Source organism: Canis lupus, chromosome 3, assembly GCF_011100685.1.
Source record: "Canis lupus familiaris isolate Mischka breed German Shepherd chromosome 3, alternate assembly UU_Cfam_GSD_1.0, whole genome shotgun sequence".
In the NCBI taxonomy this organism is placed as follows: Eukaryota; Metazoa; Chordata; class Mammalia; order Carnivora; family Canidae; genus Canis; species Canis lupus.
Genome location: NC_049224.1, coordinates 58642327 through 58663870, shown reverse-complemented (window position 1 = coordinate 58663870; position 21544 = coordinate 58642327). Strand labels below are relative to the sequence as shown.

The window sequence follows — 21544 nt, the reverse complement described above, 5'->3', positions numbered from 1 at the left end:
CTCGGGTAGGTTAGGCCAGTGTGCCTGGAGTAAACTGAGTCAGGTCCAGAATGGTGGCAGGTGTTCAGGGATTGCACAGGGAGACTGTCTGTGCTGGCGGGCTCTGGGATTGCTTGGGGCACCTGTGAAAATACCAAGGCTTAGATTCTAGCCCACAGCTCTGGGGTCTGGGATTCGTTCATTGATTTGTTTTCTAAAGCCCGGGTTGAGGGTCTCTGTCACAAGGCCTTGCAGGAAGTCTGGATGTCACTCCAACTGCACGAGGAAGCCACTGGATGCGTTAAGCCAAGGGAGTATCGTGAGCAGCGCAAAGCCACCTCCTCTGAGAAGCCTTCCAGGCTTTCCCTGGTTTGGGACCCCTATTCCGAGTCTGCTCAGCAGTGCACTGCCTTTGGGTGAGCTGCTCCTTCTCCTCCCCTCCCCACCCCCACTCCTGGCTTAGTCGCCTCTCAGGGTCCAGCCCAGGTGTAGGGGCCCCTCTGGTCTTGGGAACCAGGTCCAGGGCTCAGGAACAGACCAAGATGGGGTTCTGGGGAGGGGTGTCCCGAGCTGGTGCATGGGGGAGCACCTTTCTCTGGAGAAGAGGGCTCAAGGGCCGGGTGCTGGAGGAGGAGGGACGTGGGGCACCCACGGGTCAGCGCCCCACCCGGGGCCTGGGAGTGCGAGGACTCTCTGAGCAGCTGCCAATAGGAGCACGGACTGGAGCCCTGGGTGGGGCTCAGCTGCTGCCCCCGGGACAGTGACGTGGGTGGAGGCGGGGGGGGGGGGGAGGCGTGGACCCTGGAGAGGGCAGGGTGGGGCACAGACCCCAGAGAGGGAAGGGGGGGTGCCGAGTGGGCAGGGAGAAGGTCCCTGGAGACGGTGGGACACACCCCCCTTCCAAGGCTCCATCTACCTGGCCCACTCCAGCAGCTGCCCCTGCCCCCTGCTCTGCCAGCAGCCCTCTGAATCTGCCGGGGTGGAAGAGAGCTCTGTGGCCCCAGCAGCTGTACCTGCAGCTCGACCTGCACCCCCAGAAGCACCCCTCTCAGCAAGGTGCTCCCTCTGTATCAGTACTGGGAGCTACAGGCTGAGCTGTCATTTGCGGGGGCCCACGACCTCTGGTATCAGGGCCCGTGTTCTGGGGTCTCAGAGGGGGCGGTGGAGAAGACTTACAGGTCAGAGTGGCCCAGGCTGAGAGCCCCCTCCTGCCCAGCCTGGGTTTCTTGTCCATGAGTAGAGGCGAGGACCACTGAACACAGGGACCACACCAGGTCTGGCACCTGGGTGTCCTGCCACAGCCTCTGCCCACAGTGCCCTCCGCTCCTCGCCCTCTGACGGACCTACAGCAGAACGTGTCCCCTTTGTGTTTGTAAGGGGCCCTGGCATCTGTGGGATCCTACAGTGGAGAAACGGAAGGCAGCCCTCCATGGCTGGAGGTTTCTGAGCTCTTATCCGGGAGGCCTGCCTGCGCCCTATCCTCCAGATCCTGGTGCTTCTCTGATGGATCAGCATCATTGGTTGGCATGTGCTCTGGCTTGGAGAGCGCCAGCTGTTGCCTGAAAAGTGGCTGCAAGGAACAGCCAGAGGCCTCAGATAAACATAAGGGAGTGGGGGTGGTACAGTGGTAGCCTGGGTGGCCACAGACCATGCACCTGCTGTGGGGGTGGTGGGGAGAAGTCATGGGAAACAAATTTGATCCCTACTTATGACGGACTTTTCCCGTTTTTGAGCACTTTAGCATCATGAGGTAGTGAGAAACCTGTCCTTGGAGGTATTCCAACAGATGCGGGTTGGTCACACGGGGGTATGGTGTTGCTGGGTGATTTCCACACTCCTGTGAGCCTAGATGGGGAGCGTATCTTCAGTATGTGCTTAACATCTGCCTTAGATGGGAGCACCTTCTCCTCCTACTCCCCACATGCACCCCAAAAGGTAAATGAAAAGGCATGTGATTTACATGTGGTAGATAGTAGTTGATTCTTCCCAATGCAGAGCCACTGTAAATCATTCTCCGCACACCTCCCTCGAGAGGAGGTGGTTAGAGCTCGGAGCCATAGTCACATCTTTGGCAAACATTGGCGCATAAAGTTCATGCTTGGTGCTTCTCAGGGAGGAAAACTTGAAGCTCGAATGTAAAGGAAAACCCATTCTGGCCCCTGGGTGGCTCAGCAGTTGAGCGCCTGCCTTCAGCTCAGGTCATGATCCCAGGATCCTGGGATCCAGTCCCTCAACGGGCTCCCCGCAGGGAGCCTGCTTCTCCCTCTGCCTGTGTCTCTGCCTCTCTCTGTGTGTCTCTCATGAATAAATAAACTCAAAGAAAACAAAAGAAAAGAAAAAGAAAGCCCATTCTGCCTGCATGGTGTCCAGGCCCAGAGTCCATGCAAGACCTTGGTCAACCTGCATGTCTGCAGATGTGCCATCCCAGAGCCAGTGCCTGATGCAGTGAAACCCTGCGGCTCGTGGTGTGGGCAGTGCCACTATCTCTGTAAAGCACAGTGTTTAGGAGGGATCTTAGTGCCTTGGAATACTTGTCCACTTACAAGGAAGTTACTCTTTTCTGGAAAGTAAAGAACTGCGCTGCTTCATCAGCACCAAACTGTGATTATTTTTCTTGGTGTTAATTTTAAAAGTGGGCCATTTGCAGTTCACTTCTCCCTCACGTGTAGGGGGAAGTGTTTCATGGAGCAATGGCGGGGAGGACAAGCCTGGACTGTAGTTTCCACCTTCTCCCTGCAGCCCAGGCCCCAGCTGTCCCTAAGAGCCAATGGTGTGACACAGGGTCCTCTCCCGAGACACCCTGAGACTGAGAACTGCAAGCTCTGAATCAGAAATAGTAGCTTCTTACACGGTCACTCCTAAAATCATCCTGTTTCAAGAATATCATAGAAAGGCACAGTAATCAGCCCATGAACACCATACCGTGGACACCAACCAAGGTGTGGGAGGCAAAGACATTCAGCGTGAAGCCAGCCTGGCCAGAAGCCCCTGGTCTGCCCTGCGGTGTGACCCTGAGCAAGTCACCCTGCCTCTCTGGACTCGTTTCTTCCTCCATAAAATGAGGGGATTAGTAGTGACTCAATGATGAATTTTTATACCATCTGTGCTGTTTTTTGACTGTTCTTCACATGCAAACTGCTCTTAGGGCCATTTCTTGCCACAAAGCAGAGTTCGTCTGACTATTGGTTCTGGCAAACCGTCTCCTTTCCGGAGATCAGGGCGACTTTCCTGGCTCTCGTCATCAGAGTGTGAGGCTGTTTACCCAGAAAAGGACTACGGACCCCAGGGAGGTGTGGGCAGCCACGGCCAGAGCCGACGCGCCTGAGGCCTCTCCGCAAGCTGCCCCGGGGCTGGGGGATGGTGAGGAGGGACACACGGGTCCACAGCACCCATGCACCTTGGGATGGGAATTGTCAGCAGACGTGGACGGGAGGGCCACGCCGAGACCCAAGCGTATGAGCCCAGCAGACGCGACATTTCCGAGGGAGCTTGCAGAGTGGGCGTGAGCAGTGGGCTGGCGTGGACCGACCCTTCCCGCAGAGGCAGGCGGGTTAGGCAGTGGGGACTTGCGTGCTTCTCATGGCCCGGAGGGGGATAGTCTCACACTGCCACTCTCTGACGGCCAGGCCCAAGCCCTGACCTGGGGTCGGCTCATCTGCCCAGAGCCCGGCAGGCAGACAGATGCTCGGAGGGCATCTGTCAGTGAGCACGCACGGCCTAGACACAGAGGCGACGAGGAGCCGCGTGCCTGCCGAGAGCGCTGGTACTCCAGAGGCCAGGCTGACGGGGCAGCAGATGCTGCAGGGATGTGTGTATGTGGGGTGAGGGTGGGGGTGATGGCTTGAGTGGTCCCAGGCACGCTGATACTGCCCTTCATCCCAGAAAGTGCTTGTCCCCTCGGTGGTGCGTGGGGGACCCTCCGGCGCCTGGAGCCCCTCTGAGTGGACCCTGTGTCGGGGTCGGGGAGCACATAGCTAGAAGAGCATCTCCAGCTTGCACGATGGTCCCCTGCCCCGTCCCAAGAGGGCAGCAGGCTCCCTGGTGCCCCAAACCTGAGCCACACAGCCCAGCTAGCCTGTGAACCCTGGGCCCTGGCACTTAGTCCTTGCCCCTCAGGATGGAGGAGCCTTGGAGCCCTCCTTTCCCATCCAGGTGCCCTTTCCCGTTGCCTCCAGGGAGGCTTCTAGGTATTGTGACCCCAGCAGAAGTGTTCTAGACCTTACCTCGACGTCAGCCCACTCCCTGCGGAGGCTTTTGGGGTCATTGGCCTGTGTGCCCTGAGCTCCCCCTCTGCTGCAGGCAGCCCTGCAGTGCATCTGGCTCGCCTTGGAGGACGCAAGCCAGGCCTACAGGTCTTCCTGGTCCCTTCCACTCGGTGCTCCACCCTTGAAGGACGGCACACTGAGTGCTGAGTATGTCTTTGTTTCTTCTTTGCGGTCACAAACCATAGCTACCTGCGTCTGATTCTTGCTCTTACTGCTTTACAGCAGGTTGTCAATAAGCGTCTGACGGCTGAGAGGACTCTGCTGTGTGCACTCTCATCCTGCAGTTTGCCTGCACATCATGAGGTCGCAGGTCCCCCTTCTCTTCATCTGAGCAGGGTCTTCTCCTGGACCTGTCCTCGGGTCCCAGAGGGCTGTTCCTGGAACACAGGCTGCGGTGGGGCAGGCCTGCTGGCCGGGGCCTCTGGAGCTCAGCTCCCTGCAGCCCATTATGTGCCCCACACCTCCCCTGCGCCATTAGCACCCTGGGCAACCACATGGCACTGTGCCCACTGCATGGAGGAGTCACCTCAGACTGCTGTAGGGAAGGGGCACTCTGTCCAGACACACCTGAGTGACACGGGGAAACATGGGGATGGCTAACGGCCTGCTAGAGGAGCTAGAGGGCCCCGTGGACGTGGAGGTTGCCAGGGGAGGGTGGCCTCGGGCCAACGCAGGGACTTCCAGATGCTGAGAACTGGGGTCTGAGCACGGATCCCTATGAGGCTGCCCCTGGCTCAATCCCCAGCTCCTGGGAGGTGCTGGGCAGCTTGGTGGGGAAGGCCAGATTGAGGAAGAGAAGTTGGGAGGTGAGAGACGAGAGGCTGCCTGTGTGGACAGCTCTTGCCAAATGGCATGTGGCACGTGAGCATGGGATGCCACGACGACGGTGAGGGAGGATGGTGGCTCCCCCGATGCTGGCGGGAGGGAGCCAGCAGAACACAGCAGGGCTGGCCTGGGAGCCAGGGGGTGACGTCTGTGATGCAGGCCGTCCCTGTGGGGCTGGTGTCCAGGCTGACAGCTGTATCTGAAAACACCTGCTCTGAGGCCTGAGCCGCATCCCCAAGGAGACCAGCTAAGCGTGCACCCCCAGGCCCTGGGGAGGCAGCCTTGTTTGGAAGCAGGATTCTTGCAGGTTGATCGGGTTAAGGTTGGGCTTGGTCCTAAATCCAACAGCTGTGTCCTCGTAAGAAGGTGTCATGAAGGTGGAGACAGGCAGTGAGGATGGAAAAGGAGATCTGCTGCTAACTCCAGAGTTGGAGGCCCCCTTGCAGAGGGCTTTTCCCCAGAGAGTGCACCCCGCCAGCACCCTGGTCTCAGACTAGAGAGAATACAGTGCTGTTGTCCTAAGCCACCCACATGCGCCCCTTGGTTTGGGCGGCAGCGACAGGGAGCTAGCACAGAGGTCCCGTGGCAGCCCCCACGCCTTCCTGCCTGCTCCTTGCAGCCCAGCAGTTGGGCAGGTTAGCAGTGTGGGGTCCAAGCCTACAAGGTCCAACAAGGAGCCGCACAGGTGGAAGCCTGGGGACAGGGCATGGGCTGTCAGAGCCTAGAGCAGGTCCTGTGAGCTGCCCCACCTGGCAGAGACCAAGCCGTCCATCTGCCAGTGTGTGTTTTTGTTCTCTTCATGGGGATCCACTCACATCTGCAAACGTTTCCTGCAACCTGGCTGTGCGTCAGGCGCTGTGTCTGAGACATGCGTGCATATGCTATCTATGCCCTGAGATTGTCACACTGCATTTGGAAAACAAACCCAGAGGGTAGCTCCTCGCTGTTCGCACAGACTCACCTCAAACAGGCCGCAGATTAACGGCTGGCAGCCTGCAAATCTGAACCTGAGTGACCAGGAAGATGCAGCGGTGCTACCGTCAGAGGGAGGCGTCCAAGGGCACCAGACCTCACGAGGGCTAGAGCAGCTCACTGGAGGACAACACAAAATAACAGCCCTCCAGCAAGATACGTGGAGACGGCTCATATCCGAAAAATAGAAGAGCCTCAAATTCTACGATGCAAAAAACAATAGGATCACAAAGGAGCAAAGGACAAATCCACGATTGTGGTGGCAGGTTCTGAACACACCTCTCAGTAGCCAAGGGTTCAGCGGATTAAAAATCAGGGTATATGGAAAAATCTCAGTGACACAGGTAACAAGCTCAATCAAAGGGATAAATATAAAACCCTACAGCTGATGTTCAGAGAATAGACGTTCCTTCAAGTGTTCAGGGAATTAACTTTGTAAAGACGGACCGTGAACCAGCCACAGATCACTTGACAGCAGAACCAGCGAGCTCCTGTTGTACAGACTTCCAACCTCCGATCACAATCCAGTTACACGGGAAGTCGGTAACAGCAACAAAACAAAAACCTGCATGTAGGAGAAAAAGCTTATGAATGATGCAAAATAAACAAACAAATAAATAAACCACAATGGAAATTAGGACACATTCAATACTGAATAATGAAAATGCTAACAGCTACCATGTCCTGAGTGTCCACTGTGAGTTGGGCCTGTTATAAATGTTGTGACCTCTGTGTCCCCACTTCCCAGGTGAGAAAAACGAGGCATAGCCTGGCTGAAAAAATGGTGCAAGGCTCCAGGGCAGCTAGCTGGCAGAGCCGAGAGCCACAGCTGGCCTGGGGGTCATGTTCAGAACTGCCCACAGGAGCTACATGGCCTTCAGCTCCTGGGGAGGACGTGGCTCATAGGCCTCTCCTACATGCAGGCAGGCACCCAGGTGGTGGTGTCTGTCACATGCTGTCCTTCCGCCTCAGGGGCCTCATCCCACCACCCCCTGCAGCCTCTTAGTGGGAGTTCCATCCTGTATGCTGTGCCCCCACCTTGGGCCCTGCCTGGCCTTTCCTGCCTTTCCTCCCATGCTCACAGGCTACCTTGGACCAGCCCCTCTCCCTGCCCACCTCTCCCCACTACCTCCCCACCCGCCCCTCCACCCCTCCTTCTGGCCTTCCTCCTTGGCTCTCCTCTCAGGATGTCCCCCCTCCCATCCCTCCTCCTGGTCCTCCTCACAGCCTCCTCCCCTGCTTCCAGCTCCCCTCCCACCCCTACCCTTCCCTGGTGAAAGCACAGCCTACATCAAGGCCCAACTCAAAGGGCCCTTTCTGTGGGCCTTCCCACCTGCCTTGGGCGCTCTGGGAACTGGAACATACACTCAAAGCTGACCTTGCTGCCCCCCGGGTCCCTGCTGCCTGGTGGTGCTTCCCCAGACCTCTCCACCCCTGTGATCTCAAGGACTCTCCATGCAGCTGGGAGTGAAACGTTCTTTAAAGTCTTGAGTTTTATCCTCAGAATTCACCAGTTTGCAGTCTGCTCCATGTTTATTTTATGGTGAAAACATCTCCATGGTCAAGCGCCTGGTGTAGACAATGCTCCAAATACTCCATTGTAGACAACCCAAGTGAACAGCAGGAACTCGCAGGACAGAGCCCCAGATCCCCTGCCTCTGCCTGCAATGGGCTTCCTCTGCAGCCCTCTCTGGACCCAGACCTTGCACAGACCCACTCTTGCTGTCCCCTCTGCCCAGGGCACCAGCCCCGTGAGATGGGGATCTGCTGGTGTGCCCACCATCTGTGCCATGACGCTCTATGGCCCCAGTTTCCAGGCCCCTGGACGCTCAGCCTTCTGGTCTGACAGCCCTGCACCTGTCAACATGTCTTCAGCTTTCTCTTTTAAAGCACTCCGGACCACTGACAGCGGGTTGGGGTGAGTGACAAATGTCATGCACATGCCCAGCTTATGCCCTGACAAGTCATGTTGTTCAACTGCCCCGTATTTTGGCTTCCCCCACTTCCTGGGGACTTGGAGGGCACCTGCCACATTGTGCCGGAAGCTCAGTCCTTTGGGGCAGGACACCCTCCACAGGCTGAGTGGAGCCTCTTGAAGCCAGTTACCCACTTCCTTGCTCCGGCTGTCGAGCCTGGAGGGGTGTTGAAGACTCCTACTGACCTGCAAATGAGCATGGCCCCCACTCCTGATGTTTCCACTTTAGGTTTCTCAGCTTCTAAGTAGCTGGTTAAAATGCCAAGTAAATGGGGATCTGATCTGTAAGCCCACTTTTAATTCCCTGCGGGTGGATGGGCTCCATTTCAAACATCCCTCCTGCTGTGGTGAGGATGAATAATCACCTCCTAACCACACACTGGATGAATGTGGGGGCTCCTGCACAGGTCCTGCTGCCGCATGGGTTATCACAGCTGGTTTCTCCGCGATGCCCCAGGGCAGCAGCCACGTGGAGACCACGAGTTGGCGTCAGCTTGGTCAGCAAGACATAGGTCCCTACTGAGAAATGGTGAGGCGAGAGGCAGCTTCAGACGTTCTAGCCGAGCCCCTGCTCATGAGACGGGGAAACCAAGGGGGGGAATCTTGTGTCTTGGCCTGTGTCCCTCGGTCTGATGGACAAGGTCCCAGGAGAAAGGCAGGCCAGCCTGAGGGCTGAGGAACCACTCGGTTTGCCTGGGGCGGGTTTTCTGGCTCCTGGGCAAACCCAGATGGAGGCAAACCCAGATAACCCCTCCGTTATCTCTCCTCCCTGTCTATAAGGTCCCCCTGAAGCAGGCAGACCTAGCTGAGGCCCAGTCTGTCACCTGGGACCCCCAGGCCTGTCCTGGCCGCAGGGCAGTGGAGGCCTGAGGTGGCCGGGGCTTTGCCTTGCTGGGTGCTCGCCCCCAGGTCTCTAGCTCAGCCCGTCTCCGCCTGATTCACTCTCTTGTACAGAAGACAATTTAAAAGCTTTCTGGGAGCTGCTTAACTTCAATCTCCATAAACATTCCTTTTGATAAAGGCCAAGGTCCACAAGGTGAGTATTTTGTGAGACTCTGTTTAGCAACGCTCTGTTACTCTGCAGTTGAGGGAGACTCAGACAGCTCTGTCCCTGTGTAATCCTCAGCAAATCCTCACACCTTGTTACAAAAATTATCATTATTATTTTTAAATTTTTAATTCCAGTGTAGCTACTATACAGTGTTATGCTGGTTTCATGTGTACAACATAGTGATTCGACACTTCCATGAATCAAGCCCACACCTTTCTGAGCCTCGACTTCCCCGTGTGTGAAGTGGGAGATGTTCACGTCTGCTTCGTTGAGTTGCTCTGTGAAGTAAAGGAGACACACCTGACACATAGTAGGCACTCAGCTAAAGGTAACTGCTCTTATCTCTGACCCCTGATGGCTCCGAGGCCAGGCTACACCTTCCTTCAAGGTTTGGGGAAGTTAGCCAGGGTTCGGTGAAGACATAGGGACGCCCTAATGATGGAAATTGAAGATTTCTTGCTCCTGGCCGCTGCCAGTCCAAAACTCAGCTCTGCTGTTAGGTGTTTGTCAGTTTCTTTTTCAAGATTGCTTTGGCTATTTGGGGAGAAAAAGGAACCCCAGTGAGCCATTGGCAGGAGTGCAAGCTGGTGCAGCCACTGTGGAAAATTGTGTGGAGGGTCCTCAGAAAGTAAAACATAGAACCACCCTACGATCAGAAATTGCAGTGTTAGGTATTTACCCAAAGGACACAAAAATGCAGACTGAAAGGGGCAAGTGCACCCCTATGTTTATAGCCAAATTATGAATCAGCTCAGTGTCCATGGATTGATGAACGGATAAAGAAAATGTGATGTATACACAATGGACTATCATTTAGCCATCAGAAAGAATGAAATCTTGCTATTTGCAACAACGTGGATGGCACTAGAGGGTGTTATGGTGAGCAAAGCAAGTCAGAGGAAGACAAATACATATGATTTAACTCATATGTGGAATTGAAGAAACAAGACAATAAAAGGAAGAGAAAGAGGCAAACCAAGAATCAGATTCTTAATTACAGAGAACACACTGAGGGTCACCGGAAGGGATGTAGAGGAGATGGAGAACAGGAGATGGCGATGGAGGAGGGCACCCACCTGATGAGCACCCAGTATTGTATGTGAGTGGGGTCACTATGTTGTGCACCTGAAACTAATATTACACTGTATGTTCACTAATCAGAATTTAAGTAAAACTTTAGGGGTTCTTGGATGGGTCGGTCAGTGACATGTCTGCTTTCGGCTCAGGTCATGATCTCAAGGTTCTGAGATGGAGCTCTTGTGGGGCTCCCTGCTCAGCGGGCAGTCTGATTGAGATTCTCTCTCTCTTTTTCTCTCAAATAAATAAATTAAAAAAAAAAACACATATCAATCTCCCTGTGGCAGCTTTTCCCAGAGTCTCTTTGCTCCTTACTATCAGTAGAGACTTGCAGCTCTGGAGGGCGCTGGTGTGCTCTGAGCTCAGAGCTTCCCCCACCTAGCAGGGGAGGAGAGAGAGAGGGTGGGGAGGAGGACTGGTAGGAAGGGCACTGGCTTGAGCATCAGGAGACCCTGGACTTGTGTGCTGTATGACCTGGGCAGGGCCCTTCCCGCTCTGGGCCTCTCTGGCTCCCCACTTGTGAGAGAAGCAGGTTGGAGCTACAGGGGTCTGCAGGGCTGTTTGGGCCTTCTTCCTGCGAGTCTCGGTTCCTGCACCTGACAGTGCTGGGTGTACAGCGAACCCCGGGTGACAACTCCCACATTAGGAGAGAGAGCCTGGCACACACCCCTGAAGGTCCTCTTTTGTCCACTTTCCCCAAACATGACCACGGTTCCAACACTGTCTCAGGTGCTATCTGCATTTTACCCAGTGGTTCCCTGCAGGCAGGTTGAACAGGCCAGGAGCCCACATGCTGCCTTGCTCTACTCGTGCGGCTTCCTAAATGTCGGCATGTTTGGTGTGATGTCAGGATGGGGACTCCAATAAGAAGTGTCTGGAGGGCTTCAGAGTCTTTGTATTGTGGTAGGATATAAGTAATATTTATTAGGTAAACCATTTGTGAGGACATGAATCAGGGAGGGTAAGGACGATCACAGTGCTGTGTGAGCATCGCCCTGTTATACCCAAAGCTCTGTGCTGTTAAACATATCTTTCCCTTCCCACCCCCCAACCCCCTGGAACCTTTGTCTCTGTGAAGTTGACTATTCTAGGAGCCTCCTGTAACTGAAATCATACAACATTTGCAGTATTTGTCCTGTGTCTGGCTTATTTCACTTAGCACAATTTTTTAAGGCCCATCCATGTCATAGAATATATCAAAATTTCCTTCCTTCCTATGACTGAATAATATCCCATCGTGTGTGTGTATGCTGTGCTTAGTTTATCCACTGACCTGTTGATGGACCACTGAGCTGTTTCTACCTGTGGGAGCTGTGACTAATGCTACTGGGAACGTTGGCGTACCAGTCAGTGTCTGTTCAGGTCTCAGAGATCATAAAACGGCCGGTGGGGGCCTGTCTCCTCCTTTGTAAAATGAGAAGCTGAGTGACTTCCAGCTCTGAGTCTGTGAAATGAACTGGCTCCCTAAATGCTAAGGGGTTGTGAGGTCAGAGGTCACACATGCATGTTACCTGCCCTCCAGAAGGGCAGGCTTGTCATGGGCGGGCTGCCTCAGGGCCCAGGGTACTGTGGGCTGCTGCCCTCTGGATGAGGCATGGCTGGGGCTGCCCCTACCTGCACAGCTGCAGCCCTGTCCCCTGGGGAAGAAGAGCTTGTATGTATAGAGCCTGGAAGCCTGGTCTGACTCACCAGAGCAGCTGCTGATTCCCTGAGGACCCCCAGGGTCCAGGGCAGGGGGCTCCCAGCCAGGTGCTGACCTGGAAGGGATGTCTTGGTGGAGAGGCATGGGGCATGTGCTCTCACCCCTGGTGGCAGGACCTTCAGACCTCAGCTGATCCCCATGATGCCTAGGATCCCAGGGACAGGGAGGCCTGACCGCAGTGCTGAGTGGATCCTGGGGGGTCTAGTGACTAAATCATTCTGTGCTGGAAGGTGAAGACTGGCAGCCCAAGGACTACATGTGGCCCACGGGCAGGTTTGGTTCAGCTGGTGCAATGTGAGCATTAAAAAAACTTAGTTGCTGGGGGGCCTGGGTGGCTCAGTCAGTTAAGTGCTGGACTCCTGACTTCGGCTCAGGTCAAGTAGCCTTAAATCCCTTTTCAAGCCTTCAAGAAACACTTCATGAGCTCCAGACAGTGAAAGTTCAGATTCAAGAACTTACCAGCTGCTGGGTGCACCATGGTGAAAGCGGGGTACAGGAGCCAGACCTCTTCATCTGTGTTCTAGTTCCACTATTCATTAGCTGTGTGACCTTGAGCCAGCACTACCACTCTGTACCTCAGTTTCCTTAGCCATGTGATGGTAATGACAACACTTTCCATTGTTTTGAGGCTTTAATGAGTTCATGTGCACACAGCGCATAGGCAGGTGCCAGCGTCATGGAAAATGAGAAGGGGCATCAGAGCAAGTGATGACGTCATGCGTAAGAGGGGGCCTTCAAAGGGCCTGAAGCCCAGCCCTGCTGCTTTTTAGCTGTGTGGTCTCGGACAGGCCACGTAACCCAGCCCAGCTGATGATGCTTTTAGTGCCTGAAGGCGCCTCGCAGATCGGAGACCCCACCAATGGGCAGCTGTTACTATGAAGGCCTGCGGAAGGCTCTTGGCTCCTGCCCACGGCGCTCCCCCATGCTACGGCCCACTCCTTGCAGAGCTGGAGAGTGGACACTGATCTGGGAGGCTGGAACATTTAGCCGAAAAGAACAAAGAGGCCCTGCTGGGCACAATGGCACCATTGTGAGTGCACGGGGCTCACAGTTTCCCTTCTGTCCTCAACCTGCACAGATGCCCTGCAGGGCACGGGTGGGAAGGCGTGGGAGCCCCCCGAGTTCCTCCAGCTGTCCCTGCGAAGGTCAAAGAGGAGGCCCAGCCCCACAGGACCCTCGCCTGTGTGTCCTTATTTCATAGATGAAGACTCTGGGTCCAAGTGGGAGAGACCCTTGCCTGGCATCACAGAGCACAGGGCAGGGGCGGTGGGCAGTAGCAGAAGCCCTGCTGCTCCAGGCCTTACCTCCCTGGGGGCTTTTAGAGACTTAGACTTTAGACATTTGACCTTTGGTCCAAATGAAGTTGTAGGTTCTGTCACCAAACACACTGACGAGATGGAAAAAAGTGAACATTCATCTTGCAACTTATTTAGAAGACATCTAAACTCTTATCCTGTTTTGGCATTTTCCCCTTCTTTTTAAAATGGAGCTTATGGAGATATAATTTACACACTTTAAAATTCACTTTTTCTTCCTCAGAGGGAGAACCCCAAGCAGACCCCAGGCCCAGCGCAGAGCCCGACTTGTAGCCCACGACCCCGATATCATGACCTGAGCAGAGATCAAGAGTCGGACGCTCAACCGACAGGCCACCAAGGTGCCCCTGTAAGATTCATTTTTTAAAACTCTGCGGTTCAGTGGGTTTTCCCATATGGATGTAGAATTATCACCGTGTAATTTAGAACATCTTCCCCCTCCCGCAGCCATTACCCTGTCTCCTGTTGGACATTCCGTATGAATGGAATCGTGCAACAGGTGGTCTTTCCTGATTGGCTCGTGTCACTGAGCATAATGTTCCCAGGGAACATCTACATCGTAGCCTGTGCCTTCCTTCCCATAAGGGCTGAAGCCTATTTCACCCCCAAGTGGACCACATATTATTCACACAGCAGATGCTTACATGCGGGTCGCTCCCACACAGTGGCTGTTATGAAGGGCACTGCTGTGAACACTGGGACGAGTTTTCGAATCTCTTGGGTCCGCATTGGGAGTTGTACCTCCGGGCCGGTGCTAACTCTGTGCGTGCCCTTCTGAGGACCTGGCAGGCCTTCTCCAGCTCTGCCAAGTGCAGGAGGGTCCTGGCTCCTCTCCATCCTCACCAATGCTCATTGCCACCTATCTGCTTCACAACAGCCATCAGGGACCTTGACAACAGTGTGGCCTCCTCTTGATAGCCAGGCTGCCTCATCCCCACCCCCATGATGCCCAGGGATGCCTGGAATCTATAGTCTCATCTCCTTGATATGAATGAGATCATCGGTGGAGAGTACGTGGCATGATGCTTCTCACTCAATGGGCACCCACCGAGGGTGGGAAACCAGGTCCTCATCCTGCCAGACTCACAGCCTAGCGAGGAAGCCCAGTGCCCTGCGTACCAAGCAGCATGCAGCACACATATCCAGTCGTGCAGGCTTCTTGAGGTCCGGTAGGCAGTTTGCAAACCACAAGGCTGTATGGGTACCCAGTGGGCATTCGAACCTAGGTGGTCTCAGGCCAATGCCCATGTGCTTACTTTCTGCACCCTTGACTCAGAAGGGAGCGTAGTTGACTAGGGGTGTATAAGAACAGCATGTTCACCATCTGGGAAGCAGCAAAGCCTTCCTGGGGTGGGGGCCTCCTGACCGGGGTCTTCCAGGATGGAGCTGAGAAGGGAGAGTGGGGAGTGAGACTCCAGGCCAAGAAGAAGGGCACTTGGCATCCTGAAGGCCTGCAAATGTGCAGCTCTGCTCTTCCCAGCTCAGTGTGGCCAAATAGCAGGCATGGAGTGGGGGCGGGGTGTCAGCCATCAAGGCCAACAGGTGAAGACCCACTAAGATGAGGCAGATCTAGTTACGAGGTTCAGACTCAGGACTTCATCCCAAGGAAGTGGACAACCTGCCTGGAGAGTTTTAGGTGACATATCTGAAAGATAGAGCTGGCTTCAGAGGTTGCCCCCAAATCAGAGAGGAGTCTGGTTTAGCTGCGGCTGGTACCCAGAGGGGAGGGGGAAGGAGACCAGACTGATTCTCAGCTCAGCCTGTCTCCATGGTGACACTGGAAGCCGGTGCATTTCCTTTGTTGTTGGTGGTCTTTTCTTTTCTTTTCTTTTTTCTTTCTTTCTTTCTTTCTTTCTTTCTTTCTTTCTTTCTTTCTTTCTTTCTTTCTTTCTTTCTTTTTTTTTTTTTAGATTTTATTTATTTAAGAGAGAGAGAGAGCACAAGTACGGGGAGCAGCAAAGAAAGAGAGGGAGAAGCAGACTCCCTCCTTTAGGATGCATTTAGCGGAAAGCCTGATGCTGGACTCAATCCCAGGATGCCAGGACCAGGGGCCTGAGCCAAAGGCAGATGCTTAACCCAAAGAGTCACCCAGGTGCCCTGGTGTGGTTCCCTTGAATGAAATCTCCTTATTGAAATTTTAAGTGTTTTAGACTAGCCTGGACCCTGGCTTCACTACGCCCCCCCCCCCCCCCCCCCCCCCCCCCCCGCCAACTCGGAACAAAGAAGGTGAACTGAAGGGGCTGCAGGAGATGCTGGAGTCAGGTAGGGTGGGACAGAAGGGCCCAGTCCTGCTGCTGACCTTGCAATCTTGGCCACCCATTCTCTATCCCTCCATCCTCACCCACAGGCTTCCCAGGACCAGCACCTAATGGAAGTCAGGTCATGCCTCTTGGGAAGAAGAGCTTTTCTTCTTATACTCAGTGAGATTCTATGGAGATCAGCACTTTTGTCCAGGGCCGGGGTGGTCACTAGTTCATGAGTTCCTTAGGGACCTTCTGAAGCCCTCTCTCACTCTCCCTACCCTCATATTTTGCAGCTGAAGAAATAGAAGCCCACATTAAGGAAATGATTTGCATGAAGGCTGAAAATTGCAGAAGTGCCTCAAAAAATTAAACTTAGAATTGCTATATGACCCAGCTATTCCATTTCTGGATGTATATATACCCAAAGGAGTGGAACGCAGGCATTTGAACAGATATTTTTCACCAACATTGAGAGAGAAGGTGAAGTCACATACATGTCCACTGACAGATGTATAGATCAACACAAGGTGACACATATGCACGTGCGAGTATTCTCAGGCTTAAAAGGAAGGACGTTCTGACATCTGTTACAACATGGACGAGCCTCAGGGCATGATGCTCAGTGAAATAGGCCAGTCACATAGAGACAAATACTTACCATTCCACTCATATCAGGTACCTGAGAAGCCAAATACTGAGTCCCAGGGGGTGGGGAAGTTGTATGGGAAAGGAGGGTCAGGTGGGGCAATGAGAGAGTTCTGGAGACAGACAGTGGTCATGGTTGCACAACAGTATGGATGCGCCAAATGCCACTGATCTGTAATTCTTCAAAACAGTTAAAACACGAATTTTATGTTATGTATTATTCTACTACAACGTTGAAACACCCCCCCCCCCCCAACACACACACACAAACATGATTCCAAAGGAACAAGGATCAAGGTATCTTTGGTCTCAGAACAGTTCTTTCTAAATCACAGGATCTCTTGAGCTGCATCATTTTGGTCCTGGTACCCAAGGAATGAGTCTGGTTTAAATGGCTTAATGTCAAGGGTCCTACAAGCTGCAGGATGATCAGCTTTCCTTCTTTGCCTGGCCTGCTAGAAGAACCAGCACTGCAGTCCTCTTATGCATGAGAAGAATCCAGACTTCTGGGCTCCCATTTCTGTCAGCCAAATTGTAAAGCAACGTGTGAACTTGTTAACTGCGTGACGGCCCTCCCTTTCTTTTACTTTCTTTTTTCTTTTTCAAGTATTTTTAAAAAGTAACCTTTTTATGATTATGCACGTATACAGATGCATTTTAGGAAGCTAGAGAATCAAAGCAAACAAATATTCAAAAAGTGCAACTTGGGATTCCTATTTTCCAAGTGTCACCATACCTGACTACATGAAAAAAAATAAAAAAAAGAAAGAAAGAAAAAAAAAAAGTAAAAAAGGAAGAAAAAAATATCTGACTACATCGCCTTGGTTCTCCTAAGAGGAGAGATCCCATTTTGCCTGCAATCTGCTTCTTCCAATCAGCCACCTCCACTCTGCTATTACAGGGAATGTTCATCTCATCTGATATTGAAACTATATTCACATTTCCCATGTTGATCCCCAAATCTGTTTGATAGCTGGTTTATCCAGAACAGCATCCAATCCAGGATCACCTATCACATCTGCTGGCTCGGCCCTTGGGCCTCTTCATCCAGAAGTCATTTCTAGGAACATAACACTCATCAAAGACCCTGAGCCAGTCCTCCCTGTAGAATGCCCCCATTCTGATTCTGTGTTATGGCTTCTGCGTAGTGTCATTCATCTGTTCCTCACCCTTCTTCCCTTCCCGTGAACTGGAATTAATATCTAATGGCTGGCAGATACACATAAAACATTTTTTGCTAGGATAATTACCACTGATCCCATGTTCTTGATATTACATCACCACTAAAGACACACTCTCTTGTTGAGGTTTAGTAAAACCACTAGCAAAACTCAGGTCAATTTCTCAGGGTGGTGACAGCCCGATCTCTCCATTCCTCTATTCAACTAGCTCCTCCTGCAACTAGGGAGTAATATGTGTCCTGTTACTTTGACCCCGTGTGAATGTCCAGTTCTCCACCAATGATGAATGCAATGGTTTAACTACAATTTGATAATCCTTATTTCTAAGAGTCTGCAAAATTATGCTTTTTCTGATCCTACGTGTTTACGGTTTTGTTTGTTTTGTTTTGTTTTTTTTTCCTATGAAGCAGCACACTTCCTCATCACCTGGAACCAGGTGGTAATGACAACTACAGTTCCTACCGGAAAAGCAAAATAAGTCTTTGATTTTTCTGTGCTAGTGGGGAGAGGATTGAAATAGTGTCCCTTCCCATCTTTTAGATCTGTGGGCGACCAAACACCGTCTGGTATTTTCAATTAATTTCTGAGACTGCTTAGTTTTTCCATGACCTTCTATTGTGTGAACAATATGGCATGGTTTAGTTGCAAAATCCCATAAAACCTCAGAAAAATTCCAGAAACCTCAAGCGCACACAGGCGCCAGAGGCCAGCTAGCTCTCCTTACTGTGCCTCGGGCTCTGAGCTTTGCTGCAGGGTATGCTCCACGCAGGTGTCCGGAACCTTCCCTGCTCCCTGCATCAGGGCGAACACCTGCTCCGTGGTTCCCTGAGATGGCCTGGAGCAGGTGTCCGGCACTTCCTGGGTCCCCCTGCACCGGGGGCGCGCGTCCCGCCGGGGTCCTCTGGATGGCCTGGGGCAGGTGTCCGCCCCGCCGCGCCCCACGCCCGCTCCCATCTCCAGGCCGCAGCGGGGTCGCCCGTGCGGCCGCGGTACCTCTGACCACTAGGGGGCCGTCCCACGTTTTATCAATCAGAGTTTGTGTGCGCAGAATCAGAAATGAACCGCAGTGTTGCGAGTAGTGCAAAACTTTACCCCCCAAGATATGAGAAATAGAATTAATGAGGACCCCGAATCTTGGAGCGGGCTGGAACAATCTTACTCCCTTGAAAGGCTCCAGGAAGGCAGCAGCCTCCGCCCGCCCGGCTAGCTCAGTCGGTAGAGCATGGGACTCTTAATCCCAGGGTCGTGGGTTCGAGCCCCACGTTGGGCGGTTGCCGTTTTGATTTTCCGAGTTGCCCCCGGGTCCCCCCAGCCTGTTCTCACCCACAGTGCTCCGTGCGACCTGGGCTGCCTTGTCATCAAACAGTGCAGTAGGTAAAAAAAAAAAAAAAACCGGGTTAAAACATCTGAAACGTGGGTTTTTGAAAATAATCTATAATTATCTAATTAGTATTTAATTGAATGCTGTTCGGTATTGCCCGGTTTGGGGACCCGCTGTGACTGGCGAGGTCTTTTATGCAGATTGATGTCCTGTCCTTCACTGGCTTCCTGCCTGTGGGAAGGGCCAGTGGGTGGGGGGCGCTGTGCAGGGTCCCCAGGGCCGCTCAGGGGTCAGCTGATGGGGTACCTGCTGTGAACAGACCCTCAGGACTGCTTTAATCTTTCCTTCCCAAGTTAGTGATTCAAACTGTAGGGTTAGAATTTTCCACCTGACATTTGGGAGTCTCAAAAGACCTCTTCCCCCGCACAAGTTTTCCTGAAAGAACAAGTTCTTAGGGGTAAAACTTTGTTTTTATGGTGACAGCTGCAAATGTTTTCCTTATCAAGTAGATACTTTCCATCATATGTAGCAACTTCCAAATATTCTCCGCAACTACTGGATGCTGTTATCACCAATTCAAGATACAAGTTCAGGCTTTGGAAGAAACACACGGAAGATTTCAGCATCAGAAATGATAATCCCTAAATACTTCTATCATTACAGTAGTTTAAGAATCTCTAGTGATGCGAGTGGCATAGAATTTTTCAGAAGGCAAAAACTCTGTCAGAGAAGAGGCAAATTAGCAAATTGACAAGAAGTTAATGAAGATATCGCCCATCTATTGATTTATTGATTTTTAATTCCACCATAGTTAACATACAGTGTTATATTATATCAGGCATACAACACAGTTATTCAATAATTCTGTACATTACCCAGTGCTTATCACCATAAGTACACTCTTTTGCCCAGAAATATTCATCATGCATCCATTTTATTTTATTTTATTTTATTTTATTTTATTTTTTCATGCATCCATTTTAAGTTGAACATTGGTATTATGGGTTGAACTGTGCTCCTGTAAAATGCATGTGTTGAAGCCCTAACCCCTGGTACCCCAGAAGGTAGCCTTATTTGGAAATAGTGTTTTGGTAATTAGTAAAAATGAGGTCATTCGGGGGTAGCATGAGCTCTTAACCCAGTTCCACTGGTGTCTTTATAAAAAGAGGGAATTTGGACACAGACACACACCTAGAAATGCACATTTGGACACCAAGGAGAAGACTGTGAGGATGCAAGGAGAGGGCAGAGTGCTTTCACAAGCGGGGAACGCCAACCATTACCACTAGAGCTAGAGGGAGAGTCAGAGCAAGCTCTCCTCCCAGCTCAGGAGGAAGCAGCCCTGCCCACACCCTAAGCTCAGACTTCTGGCTTCTAGAGCTGTGAGATAGATTACACTCTGGCGCACCTTGTTATGACAGCCCCAGGACACTAATATAACCAGTGTTCCACTAGGAGGGGATCTTGATTTAAAATTTATTTATTTATTTTTAGATATGATTACTATTTTTTAAGGATTTTATTTATTTATTTGAGAGAGAGAGCAAGAGACCAAGCACAGAGGCAGAGGGAGAAGCAGACTCCCCACTGAGCAGGGAACTCGATGCAGGACTTGATCCCAGGACCCTGGGATCATGACCTGAGCCAAAGGCAGATGCTTAACCCACTGAGCCACCCTCGTGCCCCTAAAATTTATTTTTTTAATGCTCTGTATTAAGTAATTGCCATTCATTTCATTTCATTTCATTTCATTTCATTTCATTTCATTTATTTCATTTCATTGCGTTAGGAAAATCAATGCAGGTGTTCCCCTCCAGGGAGGGAGTTAGGGTCACAGCTCCTTCAGAACTAACATTTAAAAATGAGCTTGATCTCAAATATTTTTTTTTCTTATTGCTGGCTGGTGATGTATTATGTTGACTGATGATTTATTACTATTTCTAATTTTTAAATATTTTTAAATGTAGTAACATATTTTAAAAAGAGCCCTTCAATTCCCAGTTGTTATATAGAAGTGATGAATCACTGAATTCTATTCCTGAAACAAATATTACACTGTATGTTAAACTGAAATTTAAATAAAGATTTGGAGAGAGTGGCAGCTCTGGTGGCTCGGCGGTTTAGCGCTGCCTTCAGCCCAGGGCCTGATTCTGGAGACCTGGAATCGAGTCCCACGTCGGGCTCCCTGCATGGAGCCTGCTTCTCCCACTCCCTCTCTCTGTCTCTCATTAATAAATGAGTAAAATCTTAAAAAAAAAAAAAGAAATTTCTTTAAAAAAATTTGGAGAGAGAAAACATAAAAGAAGAGATGTGTACTAACTTGTTTATAATGGAAATAGATATGATATCTGGGCTTTGTGTTATGGATTTTGGTGGCGAGAGGAATGATGCACAGCAGTGAAACAGGATTGGCTGTGGGTTATTAACTTAGAGGCTGAGCAATGTATATACCACAGTTCATCATACTATCCCCTCTGCTTTTGTACATGGCTTTAAATCTATATAAATTTAAATACTATTTGATTATGCAAAAACGAAATGATCTTAACCTCCTTAGCCCAGTGATCAAATTTAGCATCACTAATGAGATGGCCAAACATCGTGTGTTTCCGATGGGACGCAGTTCAGAAGTGCACAGCATCACCTGTAAAATGTTCTTGTCAAAAACTCAACTTAGATCTAATCGAGGCTTTTTTTTTAAAAAAAAGATTTTATTTATTCATTCATTCATGAGAGACACAGAGAGAGAGGCAGAGACACAGGCAGAGGGAGAAGCAGGCTCCACGCAGGGAGCCTGACGTGGGACCCGATCCTGGGACCCCAGGATCAGTCTTTGGGCTGAAGGCAGGTGCCAAACTGCTGAGCCACCCAGGGATCCCCACTTGATTCATTTCTAATGCATGAAATAACACGATCTAATAAGTGTAGTAACTTCAAAATAATGAATTTACACGATAGCTCTGAGATCTATACAAGAACTGCAATGTGAGTG

General features: G+C 51.5%; 1 long non-coding RNA gene and 1 other non-coding gene across 4 annotated transcripts; both read left to right on the top strand.

Moving 5' to 3' along the window:
- The first annotated feature begins 13704 nt into the window (after positions 1–13704).
- LOC111095243 lies at positions 13705–17511 on the top strand. 3 transcript variants are annotated; one of them, XR_005356380.1, is made up of 3 exons: positions 13705–14172; positions 15699–16080; positions 16386–17511. It is a non-coding gene; the product is annotated as an uncharacterized LOC111095243 (long non-coding RNA). The 3 variants fall into 3 exon arrangements; XR_005356378.1 differs by having other exon boundaries at positions 13705–14326; XR_005356379.1 differs by having other exon boundaries at positions 13705–14331.
- A 917-nt stretch (positions 17512–18428) lies between these two features.
- TRNAK-CUU lies at positions 18429–18501 on the top strand. The gene has a single exon. It is a non-coding gene; the product is annotated as a tRNA-Lys (tRNA).
- The last annotated feature ends 3043 nt before the right edge of the window (positions 18502–21544 follow it).